The sequence below is a fragment of the Schistocerca serialis genome, chromosome 7 (genome assembly GCF_023864345.2).
Source record: "Schistocerca serialis cubense isolate TAMUIC-IGC-003099 chromosome 7, iqSchSeri2.2, whole genome shotgun sequence".
NCBI lineage: Eukaryota > Metazoa > Arthropoda > Insecta > Orthoptera > Acrididae > Schistocerca > Schistocerca serialis.
In genome coordinates, this window is record NC_064644.1 from 407522477 (window position 1) to 407538318 (window position 15842).

The 15842-nt window shown below is 40.4% G+C and overlaps 1 non-coding gene across 1 annotated transcript; it reads right to left on the reverse strand.

Moving 5' to 3' along the window:
- Positions 1-4880: 4880 nt before the first annotated feature.
- On the reverse strand, positions 4881-4952 carry Trnap-ugg (transfer RNA proline (anticodon UGG)). The gene has a single exon. It is a non-coding gene; the product is annotated as a tRNA-Pro (tRNA).
- Between the last annotated feature and the right edge of the window lie 10890 nt (positions 4953-15842).

Below are 15842 nucleotides of genomic sequence, written 5' to 3' on the forward strand. Positions count from 1 at the left end.
ACCTTCTCATTAGTTATGTGATCTACCCGTCTAATCTTCAGCATTCTTCTGTAGCACCACATTTCGAAAGCTTCTATTCTCTGCTTGTCCAAACTATTTGTCGTCCACGTTTCACTTCCATACATGGCTACACTCCATACAAATACTTTCAGAAACGACTTCCTAGCACTTAAATCTATACTTGAAGTTAACAAATTTCTCTTCTTCAGAAACGCTTTCCTTGCCATTGCCAGTCTACATTTGATATCCTCTCTACTTCGACCATCATCAGTTATTTTGCTCCCAAAATAGCAAAACTCCTTTACTACTATAAGTGTCTCATTTCCTAATCTAATTCCCTCAGCATCACCCGACTTGATTCGACTACATTCCATTATCCACGTTTTGCTTTTGTTGATGTTCGTCTTATATCCTCCTTTCAAGACACTGTCCATTCCGTTCAACTGCTCTTCCAAGTCCTTTGCTGTCTCTGACAGAAGTACAATGTCATCGGCGAACCTTAAAGTATTTATTTCTTCTCCATGGATTTTAATACCTGCTCTTAATTTTTTTGTTTCTTTTACTGCTTGCTCAATATACGGATTGAACAACATCGGGGAGAGGCTACAACCCTGTCTCACTCCCTTCCCAACCACTGCTTCCCTTTCATGCCCCTCGACTATTATAACTACCATCTGGTTTCTGTACAAATTGTAAATAGCCTTTCGCTCCCTGTATTTTACACCTGCCACCTTCAGAATTTGAAAGAGAGTATTCCAGTCAACATTGTCAAAAGCTCTCTCTGAGTCTACAAATGCTAGAAACGTAGGTTTGCCTTTTCTTAATCTAGCTTCTAAAGTAAGTCTTAGGGTCAGTATTGCCTCACGTGTTCCCATATTTCTACGGAATCCAAACTGATCTTCCCCGAGGTCGGCTTCTACCAGTTTTTCCATTCGTCTGTAAAGAATTCGCGTTAGTATTTTGCAGACATAACTTATTAAACTGATAGTTCGGTAATTTTCACATCTGTCAACGCCTGCTTTCTTTGGGATTGGAATTATTATATTCTTCTTGAAGTTTGAGGCTATTTCGCCTGTCTCATTCATCTTGCTCGCCAGATGGTAGAGTTTTGTCAGGATTGGCTTTCCTAAGGCTGTCAGTAGTTCTAATGGAATGTTGTCTACTCTCGGGGCCTTGTTTCGACTTAGGTCTTTCAGTGCTCTGTTAAACTCTTCACGCAGTGTGATATCTCCCATTTCATCTTCATCCTCTTCCATTTCTATAACATTGCCTTCAAGTACATCGCCCTTTTATATACCCTCTATATAGTCCTTCCTCTTTTCTGCTTTCCCTTCATTGCTTAGAACTGGGTTTCCATCTGAGCTCTTGATATAAGTACAAGTGGTTCTCTTTTCTCCAAAGGTCTCTTTAATTTTCCTGTAGGCAGTATCTATCTTACCCCTAGTGAGATAAGCCTCTACATCCGTACATTTGTCCTCTATCCATGCCTGCTTAGCCATTTTGCACTTCCTGTCGATCTCATTTTTGAGACGTTTGTATTCCTTTTTCCCTGCTTCATTTACTGCATTTTTATATTTTCTCCTTTCATCAATTAAATTCAATATTTCTTCTGTCACCCAAGGATTCCTATTAGCCCTCGTCTTTTTACCTACTTGATCCTCTGCTGCCTTCACTACTTCATCCCTCAAAGATACCCATTCTTCTTCTACTGTATTTCTTTCCCCCATTCTTGTCAATTGTTCCCTTATGCTCTCCCTGAAACTCTGTACAACCTCTGGTTCTTTAAGTTTATCCAGGTCCCATCTCCTTAAATTCCCACCTTTTTGCAGTTTCTTCAGTTTTAATCTACAGCTCATAACCAATAGATTGTGGTCAGAGTCCACATCTGCCCCTGGAAATGTCTCACAATTTAAAACCTGGTTCCTAAATCTCTGTCTTACCATTATATAATCTGTCTGAAACCTGTCAATATCTCCAGGCTTCTTCCATGTATACAACCTTCTGTGCAGAATTCCACCAGGCGGCTTCCTCTTTAATTTATTTCCCCCAATCCATATTCACCTACTATGTTTCCTTCTCTTCCTTTTCCTACTATCGAATTCCAGTCACCCATGACTATTAAATTTTCGTCTCCCTTCACTATCTGAATAATTTCTTTTATCTCATCATACATTTCTTCAATTACTTCAGAGCTAGTAGGCATATAGACTTGTACTACTGTCGTAGGCGTGGGCTTTGTGTCTATCTTGGCCACAACAATGCGTTCGCTGTGCTGTTTGTAGTAGCTTACCCGCATTCCTATTGCTTTATTCATTATTAAACCTACTCCTGCATTACCCCTATTTGATTTTGTATTTATAACAGTGTTCACCTGACCAAAAGTCTTGTTCCTCCTGCCAGCGAACTTCACTAATTCCCACTATATCTAACTTTAATCTATCCATTTCCCTTTTTAAATTTTCTAACCTACCTGCCCGATTAAGGGATCTGACATTCTACGCTCCGATCCGTAGAACGCCAGTTTATTTCTCCTGATAACGACGTCCTCATGAGTAGTCCCCGCCCGGAGATCCGAATGGGGGACTATTTTACCTCCGGAATATTTTAACCAAGAGGACGCCATCATCATTTATCCCTACAGTAAAGCTGCATGCCCTCGGGAAAAAATTACGGCCGTACTTTCCCCTTGCTTTCAGCCGTTCGCAGTACCAGCACAGCAAGGCCATTTTGGTTAGTGTTAAAAGGCCAGATCAATCATCCAGACTGTTGCCCCTGCAACTACTGAAAAGGCTGCTGCCCATCTTCAGGAACCATACGTTTGTCTGGCCTCTCAACAGATACCCCTCCGTTGTGGTTGCACCTACGGTACGGCTATCTGTATCGCTGAGGCACGCAAGCCTCCCCACCAACGGCAAGGTCTATGGTTCATGGGGGGAGGTTTCAGCTGCTATTAAATGAGAACTGTAGGATTGTTATTCACAAGTGCCGTCTGGGTGGCGCACCTCACAAGCTACGCTATGTCGAGTGGATGTTAACCCATGCGTAACAGCATTCATCAAAGTCATCCAGACTTAGATTCTGTAGTACAGTCGTGGCTGAATGACGCAAGTGATGTTGACAAGTGCGTGGTAGACTTCTGCATGAAGGTATGTGAAGATAATTCAGATTCTGAAATTTCTGGCGAGGAAAGGGATGACGTTGAAGTGTTCATTGTAGGGTTTCTTATGAAAAAGAAACCTGGTTGCAGTAGTCTTGTCACCTTTTTATCACAAGATGAGTATAAGATGGTTCAGTTGCATCCATTCATCTCTAAATATCGAGTCAGTTACTTAATATTTCTCCTAGCCACTTATTAAAAAGGTTGGAATGAATGAGTAATGTTCTCTTAATTTTTTGTCTTGAACTAAAACAAGTTGTATGAAGCATACATACATAGTTTTTGTCAACATATACTATATTATTTGTTGGTGATAGTAACTTAATACTAGACTGTATAGTCAGGATATCAGATTCGAGATTTCTATCAATCAGAGGAAAAGTAAAGCAATGCAGGCAATACTAAATTTTGACGTACAATCCACTGATTTCAAAGAGAGACTGTGATGTACCGTGTGACTCACCATAGTCGCCTTTGCAGCTTGAATTTTCTTATGAACTGGTGAACTTGTTTCTACTAAAAAGCATAATATATTAAATGAAAAGAATTCTGGAAAATTTTCCTTGGTTTTCACTATTCAGGCATTTCTCAATATCCCACTCACTTTGTTTCCAATACATGCACATTCCGCCGCACCTTATTTTAAACAAGGATATTTTTGGCGTAGTTCATCTGAAAAGTCCGAGTTCTTCCTGTTTCCACAGTTGGAACACTACCCAGCGGCGCTGAAAACATTTTAATACCCTAACATTAGTAATTGGAGGCATATAAAAAATTCAAGGAAATAGACATACAGCTCACTGTTAGTATTAAACTGCAATTTTGCGACGGTGCGAGGTGACGCATTAACATAATGGTCTCGCATTCGAGAGGACGACGGTTCAATTGCTCGAGAAAGGCGTGTCACTTTCAGAAATTATTAGAAACAAACAAGATAATGACATTTTTTCTTCGTTATCACACGACACCCTAACTCAAACTTTCCATCAATGAACCATTTAATATAGATCTACCGCTTGAAAAAGTTTCTCTAACGCTTCAATGATTTCTGGCACACGCGTTTGAAATTTGTTTCATTGTTAAAATAATCAAAGCGCGCATTCTTAACAGGAGACAAATTAAATAAGACTCGTAAAAATCAGTGTAAACATTTCACCTCTTAAATTTGGATAGAACAAAATTCCGGACATTTTACGAGATCACGTGATGGACACAAACAAAATAAGACGATATGAAGACATTTTTCTATCGCGTGACAGGTTGTAACCCTAACAACAGGTAAATATATATGACTGACTCGTGACATTAATATATTCTTGTTAAGAGATATCTACTTTCATGTGGGCACGTGAAGAGTAAAGCTCGAAACAGGCTAGCAGTGCTATTGAAGCGTATTTTAACCAAAAAGCCTGGGGGAAACGATATGTTTCATATTTAACTGCTTGTACACGATCGTAAATCGCAGACGCAACGAAACATACATGCCAAGAAAACACTACAGAACAGAGTACATAGCAGGATTTAGAACCCAGGTGCATCGCAATAAAATAGCGTGATGCCTCTCGAAAAACTAATTACTTGTATCGGACAGCTGACGATGAAAATCACTGTTCGTTTTGCCAGTACATGTTATAGAGCAAATGATACGTGCGTTTCTTATAAATTCTGTGCTGTCACAAAATTTCAGAGCAGATTTTGTTACTTACCAGCAATAAAAATGTACGGGCTCAGCCGGGATTTGAACCCGGGACCTCCTGCACCCAAAGCAGGAATCATACCCCTAGACCACTGAGCCGCTTGTGCTAGTACTAAATGAGTAGGATAGAGATCATGTTATGCGTTATGTGTAAAACTCACTTTTAGTAATTTATAATGTAAATAATAATTTGTTTATTGTGTGTATAAATTCCAAACAAGACATTTTGAGAAATACGTCCGCTCGTTCGAGTACGTTGCCTTTATTAACGCGCAGCAGAGTTGGAATCTTCAGTTTTCGTTTCGCGTCATCGCTGACGTTATTTATTAGTTTATTTCTTAAACAGCCGATAAACTCCAAAGTTCCAACACGTTTTTCAAATGTTGCTATCACTCTCCACAGTAGAAGCTTTCAATTACCATGTAGAGAATGAGTAATATGTTCATCAAACCAATGTTTCATTCCCCCATTAATTCTTACGGTTTTCTCTTTCAAGTAATTATTACATAAACATGGATACAATGTTTCGCTGTTGTCATCATTAGAGGCTAGCAATAATAAGATAAACAAAATCGCGAGCTTTTCTTTAAGATATCGCGGAAGGGAGTTAACTCCACATGAAATGCACTCCAGACCAGAATCATTACGCTGCATGTCTGTTCTTAAATCCTCAGCGTCTACTACAGAATTCCGAAGTCACGAAATACTTCGTTTCCAAAGACTGTAGCTTTCTAAAACATTTTGTTTGGCTATATCAACAGCAACGTGGAACGCCGAATAAAAATATTTTGTCTGCGAAAAGTTTTGAGAATAGTTTACAAGTTCACTTCTGTTCTCTCTCAGTCCGACAGTATAACATATGTTTAAGTTAAACGCCTTAAAAATACACTGATTCAAAGGACCGAGATAAACGCGAGTTCTTTCAATAAACTACTCAAATACAGGTACGTCTTGGATTATTTTTTTAAGGATATGTTATTTTGTTAATTGATACTTGCATACTTAAGGGTTAATTGCATGCAAACTGAGTTTTGTTCAACCACTATTTGACACGCGGGATCGGAAACTTTGATTTAAAAGTCAGTGCGAAAAAATGTTTGGCAGTTCTCAAAATATGCAGTGCTGTATTCTTAACAGAAATAGTGGGTGGATTCACCTAAGGAAGAAACCATATTTTGGAGTACTGGTCAGACTGCTGCACGTGTAGATTAGCCTTCTTGCATGTTTGTTCTCGGCAGGCCTGTGAGTTTCGATCCATACTTTGGTGTAATCCTCGGGGTTCCAGAGATGTAGCGGAAGCCCCGCAATTGAAATAAACGTTAAGGATGAGAGATGGCACACAGAAAGCAAATTCCACAGTGTTGTCGTAACTAAATTCATTGTGCTGAAGCCTCACTCACATCGTATGTGTTCACAGGGAATGTGTCAACACAGTGTTTTCAGATTTTCAGGAATGTTTTCTGCACTTGCCTCTATGATCTCTGAAACCTTCTCCTACATTTGGATAACAAAAACAAAAGTCACACATTTTTCTTAAATTTTCTTCCACGTCTAGCCATGGTCTCACAATGTCATTGGGCCATATTTTACTGTCCAAAAAATCGACAATTTTCACGAAGGCTTTTAATTCGTCACTGTAATTCGAAATTAGCCTTTGCCTCAAATTTTCGCTAAAGCTCTGAAAGAACTGTTTCCTATTAATTTGCATAGTCATTCTGCTTCGTCCTCTTCTGGAAACCAGTGAAATGTCTGCAAGCATTCTTCAGAAATAGCTGCCTCTGCATCCGTCATGCAAGCACCTGGCATTTCCTTTAATTGATCAGTGTCTCTTGTTGACCTCGTAATTGCTCTATATGATAGAATATTAATACTGTCCTTTTGGAGATAATGTGAGAGGATACTAGTCTCTTCAAGAAAATCAGAAAACAGTGCAATGTTGCTCGCACACTAAGGGCTCGATATTGTTTTCTGTAATCCCTTGAAATCGTCCCTTACAACTGATTTGCTAGTCCTGTCATTCGAACGTCTATTGAAATGAACATTCAGAGCCTGGTATGACTTCCATAGTGCTTGCACTGCTCTAAGGCTTGAGGCCACCCAACGATCTGAGAATACTTTTTTCTTGTTAAGTCCTACACCTAACTCTTGATCGACAGCGGACAGTTCATGCAGATTCCTTGGAGACTGACAACACAACGCATACAGCTTGTTAAAAAAGATTATCAACAGGAACCTCTTCGGTGGCATCAGCAACCCCTAATTCAGTTCGGTGGCACAAACAATGCCATTTGAATAATTTGTTGTACTTGTTCTTAAGTCGTTTTAAAACACGTAAATTCCTACTTAGCATTACGTTAGCACCATCACTGCATACTACAATCAATTTGTCATTCAAATAAATTGAAGAAAAACCATGCTTCGAGGCACATTCTAGAAGTTATGCTATTATTGTTTTTGCATCCGTCCTTTTAAGTTCACTAATATCCAAAAGAAGGTATTTACACAACCATCATTGATTTGAGACCCTAAATACACTATTAAAACTGATTATGCAGCAACAGATATCGACTCATCATTGCGTCCCAGACCTTGGAATTCTTCGATATTATGTATGAGCGGAGCTAGCTGCTTCCTCATAGTGTTCGCAATGCAGTCTATCACGTTGGCGCAATTGAGTTTACAATGCAGTGTTTTGCCCATGTGGAGACCATTTTGAATTTACAAATGGTTTTTGCTACAAAATATGCTGTGCGAAACACTTTCCATGTACTTTCAGAAATGTTGTTCTGCTTTTCAACTGCAAGGTTTTCTAGAACATTTTGTCTTTCTTTTCGTTGTCTGTATGCAGTTAAATGGGCTTCGGAGCTCCTATGTTAACGATTCTTTCCTCAGTGATGTTAATTGTGCTTGTTTACTTCCACAAGTGGACCTACCGCAATACTACTCCAGTCTTCAGAAATGTATACTGTGATTTACTCACTCCAATATTCGGCACATCTTTACTTACTGAGCAACCCAAATTGCATTCCGTACACACTAACCACTCTTACTTCGTCTTAAACTCTCCTACAAACAGGATCGTTACATGTGTTTCGGGAATCGAAATAACCACGAATTACTATATATGATTGGTTTTTATCTTCAACAATACGTGTTCCAGTGCTGTTATCCATACATGAAGTAGATGGACCATTATCAGCTTCATGTTTTGGTAACCACACGGACCTACTTCTGTATTTCAAACCCCAGAACTAGATTTACTGAAATAATCAGCTATACTGCGTTTCATTGTGAAAAATTACACCTTTCGGATACTAATAGCTCATACACTTCGTACTTAAAAATGTAATGTGGCAAGCCTTAAAACGGCAAAGTAACACGTAGAATTGAAAGAGTCAACAGAGATGTTCACGATGCCACCTATAACTTCACTAAAAAGAAAACTGTACAATAATATCCTCGCCGACCTTGCAGTGGCTAACGACTAATACTGTTAACAATCGGACTGCAAACACAGAAACGAAAGGCACGACAATGACTCGAAATAATAGAGGAGAAGGTTAGCGTTTAACCTCTCGTCGACAATGTGGTCATTGGAGACCGAGCACAAGTTCGGATGGGGGAAGGATGAGCAAGGAAATCGGCGTGCCCTTTCAGACGTACCATCCCGGCATTTGCATGAGGCAATTTAGAGAAATCACAGGATGCCTAAATCAGAATGGCTGGATGTGGTTTGAACCATCATCCTCCCTAATGAGTCCAGTGCGTCACCTCGCTCGGTAATAAATAGGTCTACTGTAATAATATCATAGCAGAGGATAAAGCCAAGAGCCGAAATTCGATATTGTAGTTGGATCATTGAAGACTGCAGTATCAGCATAAGAAAGTGGGAAATGCTTTTGTTTTGCGTAGATCTTATCTCACAGATTAGGATCCAGATAGGAGTCAGCTTCTGTTATATTATTAACCTTCAGGATCTCGCGCAATTTGAAGCAACGTTAGCGCTCGTCCAGCGGTATTTACACCGCCACTAATTGGTTTTAGAATGCCCACACATAATTTCATCGGACTATAGAGTCAAATCAGTCAGTATCAAGGTAATACCCCGTAAGGTGAGCCGAGAGCTAACTAGGGATAACCCGAGAATTAAGCGCATAAATAATTAAATGCTCAAAAGGCGGTGTAAATCCCGCCCACGCAAATACGCCAGCGAGCCGAAAAAGGGAATTATGTATTTTCAGACATCATCATGTCACGCGATGTGAGCATCAAAAGGCGAGTCGACATCGAGTGTACAACGCTGCGCAGCGCTGCTCAGGCCGGCGCAGAGCAGCCCACAACTGCCAAGAAGGCAACCAACTGTCTCTATGTGGCCAGCAATGCTCCAGTCTGTGTGTGTCCAGAACTACCAAGAATGGAGCAGAGTCTTTGTAGGTGTCCAGCAATGCTTCAGTGTGTGTGTCTGTCAATAATAAGAAACGAGAAATACTGTCCAAACAGAGCCGCATTTGTTTTGATGTTCCGACACTGCATTGCTGTGCAGACCGGCGCGGTTTGACATCCACAACGGCCGATCTGGGCGGAATTTTTCTCTTAGCCTTGCGCAGGTGCCCGACCCCCACGCGCGTGTCGTTCATTGTTCAAAAAAATGTTCAAATGTGTGTGAAATCTTACGGAACTTAACTGCTAAGGTCATCAGTCCCTAAGCTTACACACTACTTAACCTAAATTATCCTAAGGACAAACACCACACCCATGCCCGAGGGAGGACTAGAACCTCCGCCGGGATCGGCCGCACAGTCCATGACAGCAGCGCTCGAGACCGCTCGGCTAATCCCGCGCGGCGTTCATTGTTCGTTTTTACTGCGTTGTTTATCTGGGCCATTTATCAATGCTTACTTGACTTCACAGCTCATATCTTCTGTGAATTATATCTCAAAATTGACGATAATTTAGAGAGACGATGAAAGAATTACTGTAATAAGAAAATATTCTCGACGCAAAATAGTACGTCCACCCACGTTTGCCCTTCGTTACGGCCCTGTAAACCAGGTAATTACGTACCGATTTTCCATCCAGTAAAGTAGTTACATTCGAATTTATTAATGTAGAAACGTACTGACTCATTTTATCTGCGGATGAGAATTTTTTATTGCTTTGTCGAAGGTCATTGTTAGAGTATCGAAACGGTTTCAAAAAAATGGTTCAAATGGCTCTGAGCACTGTGGGACTTAACACCTGAGGTCATCAGTCCCCTAGAACTTGGAATTACTTAAACCTAACTAACCTAAGGATATCACACACATCCATACCCGAGGCAGGATTCGAACCTGCGACCGTAGCGGTCGCGCGGTTCCAGACTGTAGCGCCTAGAACCTCTCGGCCACAACTGCCGGCGAAACGGTTTCAGTTTCAACCCTAGCACATTGAAGTTCCAAATTACGAAATAAAGTGGGTATTAGTTGCAACAGTGCCCACATCCATGAAAAACTTTTTGAAATAAAATTAGTTTCCTGTACTGGCTATTTGTATGCCCATTTTATTTTTATTTCGTACATTACGATGTTAACGATGTGTAGCCATTTTCAAACGAAGTGTTTAACCCATTAAAATTGGTACCAAAAGTAGCGAATGTAGGAAAAAAAATCAACACCAATTTCTTTCAGACACTGTTTATAATACATATGTTTTACAGATTTTTTGTTGATATCAGATAGTGCAGCACACTTTCTAAACAAATTAGAAGTACAAGGGTCTGAACTTTAGTAGTGGCAACTACTTGTTTACTGCTCGTCAAAATAGATACGTGTTTCAAAGTTTTACTGACCTTCAAAGTAGTCACCAGCATTGTGTATAAACCCGTTGCCAGCAATGTGGAAGTCGTAGGATACTCTTAGCAGTGCCAGTTGTGTTGACAATTCGAGCGACGCTGTCTATTGCCCGACGAATTTGTAGCAGTTCTGAAACGAATGCTGTGAAGTGTTTCCTTCCGTTTAGAAATCGAGTTGAACTTAAGAGGCATAAGTCAGGGGAGCGCAGTAGGTGGTATAGCACTTAGCAGCCCCATCAGTCAAACAAATCAGAAACAGCTTGCACTGTACGTGCTTGGGCATTGTTCTGCAAAATGAGGGTCAGGTCCTGCAGAAAGTGTCATCGCTTTTGTCTCTATGCTGTTCATTTTTGGAACACAACTTACGACCAGCTTAGAGACAGAAGCACTGGTAGCCGGAGTTAACTATTTTGCAGGCCTGGAGGAAAATCATTTTCGAATGGATCATGACACTGGAACATCGTTGAACCAAGTGCATTAAACTAGAAGGAGACTACATTTAAAAATAAAAAAAGTTTCAGTGATGTAAGTACTTTTCTATTCCGTTCCGAGAACTTTTCAAACCGCCCTCGTACAACGTTCACCATATCTCCCCATAGCCCGAGCGAAAAGTACCTACGAGATACGCCAGTTGGACATAAATACAGTATGTTACACTGGCTCGGTCGGCGAGTGATCAACTGACTGTCAAAAGTATACAACAAAAATCTCTCTGGAGTGAGCAGGTCAACAGTATCAAGCAGGGGTTATGATTTTCGTAAAATGCGGCTTGTTTACATTTTCTAACACTAAAACTTTAATATCGCAAGTATGTGTCTCGCTTTTACTCATTTATTTGCAACAGCAATGATGAATGTTGGTTCTGCTGCGGAGGAAAGTCGAATTACGGCAAAGGAGTTATTTGCTTTTCATAGGTATGTTCCATGAAGGTCGACTTCTGAATATTGTACTAGTAAGGAGTTTTGTGTTAAAAATATCGAGAACAGTGTAACAAAGATATTATGGGCCTACGGTGGGGTTAATTTGTATGACTGCATAACCATATATTTACGAGACAAATGCCACAAAAGATTGATAGTATTAGAGTATGCTGGCAGTCGGCCCGTTAATATGCACCTTTCGAAAAATAATGAGCTGCAAAAATTTTCTGTATGGCTGTTAGTTACTTTTCTCCAGACTACACAAATCTCCACTCAGTTATCCGTATTGTGAAGTAATCGCAGCAAAAAAATGTACTACCAGTACCTGTTACATGGAGCACGCGGTCTAGGCGCCTTGCCACGGTACGACCATCACCACCACCACCAACCACCACATGGAGAATGAGTACGTACGATTCCCTAAGGATGAACAGATTAATAAAATTGTATCAGAGAGTAAAAACGGAAGAAACTATTTCAAAACGTGATAATGGCTGATTGACTGGATAACACAGCGCCAAATTCGGTGTTTTTTTGGGACACTTTAACCTTGGTGTACGAAGCTATTTCTCTAGGTAAGGTAGTACGGTGAAGCACAGCGCAAAGCATGAAAAAATAGCGGTTACTATCCCAACTTTTATAAAAAAAGAAAGTGTTCTGATTTGTGACTCTTGTCGCAAGTAATCGTAATGCCCCTACGTTTCACTCTTCAAATCTTTAAGCCAGCTTCATTCCTGACAGCGAAAACAAATTAAGATGCCTACGAGACGCTTATACGAACTCCACAGTACGTTTGAATGGGACTGGGCCGTACTAACGATGTAAAGGCATTCCATATGTATTGAGCGATTACGAACACACATAAAGTTGCGTCATAATCATGTGACTGATTCATCGTATATTGGCAACAGTTGTGCTGAAATACAATGAATTTTTACCTTGTAGAAATGTTGAAGCGGAGCTTAAACATTAGTAACACATACTTAGTTATGTACAATAAGCTCACAATTAATTTTAAAAATTAATGTAACTAATAAACGGGGTGTGAAAAACAATGTATACAGAAATTTAGTGTTTAGACAGTAAAAGAAACGCTTTTTTGTATAGCAGAAGTGTCACAGGTACACCGTTTCGCCGCTGTGGGTCTATGTAAACGTGCAACATTTTCAGCAACATTTCTGAAACAATATTAATGACCTAGCAGTTTGAACACCCACTTCGATCATGATCGTCAAAACCTTCATGGATTAATAGCGCGGACGCGGTGCATCTGCAACATTTTCCTCAAATATGTGTTTCCTTTTACCTCCTCTAAACACTCTAAAATTTTGTATGCGTAGTTTTTTTACACCATATATAAGGAAACAATGATTCAGGTTATACATGAGAAATGCCATCCGCCCCAGAGTAGTACAAATACTCTGATAAATCTGTAACATATCTCGTGAGTGTGTGTAAAATACCTCGGTGACTATTATTAATGTTTTTGTTTTCACCTGTTGCTGTGTTCTGTAAATTGTGAGTGACGTTTCATATGAGTAAGTTCCTACATAAGAGGACTACAAAAAACCTTAGGTAAAAGATTGACAAATTTGCATTAACTGTGTACAAAGTTTCGTTAGTAGCTTATTTATGTGTTATAGTAAAGGCAACAGAATAAAACAGCTCACACATGGAAAACATCACTCATAAATGCCGTAATATACGAAAAACGCGCATGAGAATGGGAATTGTTTGCCGAAATTCGTCGTGCAAGGAGTAACTTCCTTAACTTTTACTTCTAAGGTTTTCTCCACTCTACAGCGCTTGTCCGGTACTCCCATTCACCGGCTCTCACCGTCATGGCAGTCTTTCTTTCAGATCTCTCTTCATCATTGTTACTCCCGCTCCCCATGTTAATCTCGGCCGTCCACGCTTCCTCCTACCTAGCGGCGACCATTTCAGGATTGCTTTTGGCCATCACCCTTGCACCATTCGCCGTACAAGGCCATACCGTTCAAGAGCTCTGTTCTCAATTCTTCTCCCAACTGGCTGTTCCATATCCATTATCTCCCTAATTTCCTCATTTCTTCTCCGCTTTGTTCTGTACATCCATCTCTACTGCCGGTATTCTGTTTTTCTGCCGCTCCCCCAGGGTCCATCCTTCTGCACCGCATGTTGATATACTTTTCACTGCCGTTTGCAGAGCCCTCTTTGTTTCTTTTGATATTGCCCGGCTCCACAGAACTCCATTTAGCATTTCGATTGTTCCTCTTGCCTGCTTAATCCTGCGTTCCACACCAGCTTCACAGCTTCCCTAGGAATGGATAATCCATCCTATTTAAACTGCTTTGCAGCTTTAATAGTTCCTTGTGGCAGTACTACAGTATATTCCTTCCATCTCCTCTCATTACTGAATATTCTGTTTTTTTCATATTTATTCTGAGTCCACCTTGTTCAAATGCTTCCATTAACTACTTCATAAATTTGACGCCTTCTCTACTTCATGCTATCAGTACTTGTACATCGGCAAAATAAGTGAGTAGAAATTACAATACCGCAGCGTGACTGATTTCACCATTACAATATGCGGGCTGAACATTAATAAAACCGACAAACTGCAGGGACGGATTAGTGATTGGAAATGCAGGAAAAAAGGTCCGATGAGTACGGGTCTGGAAATGCAACGTTGCCACGGTAGATGGCGCTGACGAATGACTGTTCATTGGACGACGCGCCGTACGTTCCTTGTGTGTTACAGACTGTGGATTGATGCAGCGTACTGCAAGCAGCAGATGATCCGATATTCATGTCAGGAACAAGCAGATATGGTTTACGGCCAAGTAGATGGAAACGGTCGAGAGGCAGCACGGCTGTATCAAAAACAGTACCGTCACAGGCGCCAACCACACATCACATATCATTTCAAGCCCTTTTTGGGCGTTTGTGTAATCATGGGTCTTTCCAGACAGCCGAAAGTGTAGGGAGGTGGCGGACTGCGCGTATACCAGATTTGGAGGACAGGGTTGTACAGGATTGAGACAAACCCTGGTACAAGCTCTAGACAAGTGGCTCGCCAATCCTGAGTAAGCCAAAGAACGATTATATGTATCCTGCATGACAATCGCTAATATCCCCATCACCTACAGCACACAAGGAACACATGGTCAGAGAAACAGTCATTTGTCAGTGCCACCTAAAGTGACAACGATGCATTTCCGGACACATGTTCATTGGACATTTTTTCCTTCATTTCCAGTCAGGAATCCATCCCTGCAGTTATTTTATTAATGTTCACCCTGTATACTACGTACACATTCTAAACAGGGTCGGCTACATACAGCAGCCCTGTCTTAAGTCCTTCCAATGTTTGGAATGTCTCCCAACTTTCTCCCTTCCTTAACTTCTACGTACGATTAGTGGTATATTCTGCAAGTTAGGGATATTTGCTGTGCTTGTACACCTATATACTCTTATTTTTTCCAAATACACAAATGTTAGGTGTACTTCCTGACCTTTGGATTACACCTTCTCACTTATTTATCTAAGGCTAAAAATATGATCCGTAAAAGATCGTCCAACTGTGTAACGTACCTGTTCCTGTCGCATCTTTTCCTCACTCATTCTCCAGGCTGTTTTTCAGTATAGCGTTAAAATGTCTGCTGATAAATGCCATAAAAGTAATTCCCCTATAATTATTTGGGTAGTTCTTGTTTCCTGTTTTATAGATAGCAGATATGTATGATAAACTCCACTCTCTTGGCATGTCTTCTCTCACCACATTCCCACAATTCCATCACAACCCCTCCCAGTCCACTTGACCTTCCATTTCTTGTCTTGTCTTCATGTCGTCAACCACTTCTTATAAGTCATCGAAGGTATCTTTGCTTGTCAAGTGCGTCTTCGTTGGGACCATACAAATTAATTCAAATTTTATTCCATGAATTTGTTATACACGTTATCATTTCATTCACTTCCTTCCAATTAATTACCGTTTCTATTTTCTTTTCGGAAGAACTGCTAGTCCTGATTTTGCTCTGTTTTTACCCAGTTCAACCCCAAAACAGAATAGTCTCCAATTACTTCTTGTCCAGATAGTTTTTTTTCTTTTCTGTCATTACTAGGCTATCCATTTTCAGTACTTCCATTTCTTTACTTATATTAATTTTTGTTGCTAACCCCTGTACATTCCATGTTCCACAAATCAGTGTTCTTAACCAGAGGCGATGCCTTTTCATCCTTCTGGCTTTATTTTGTTTG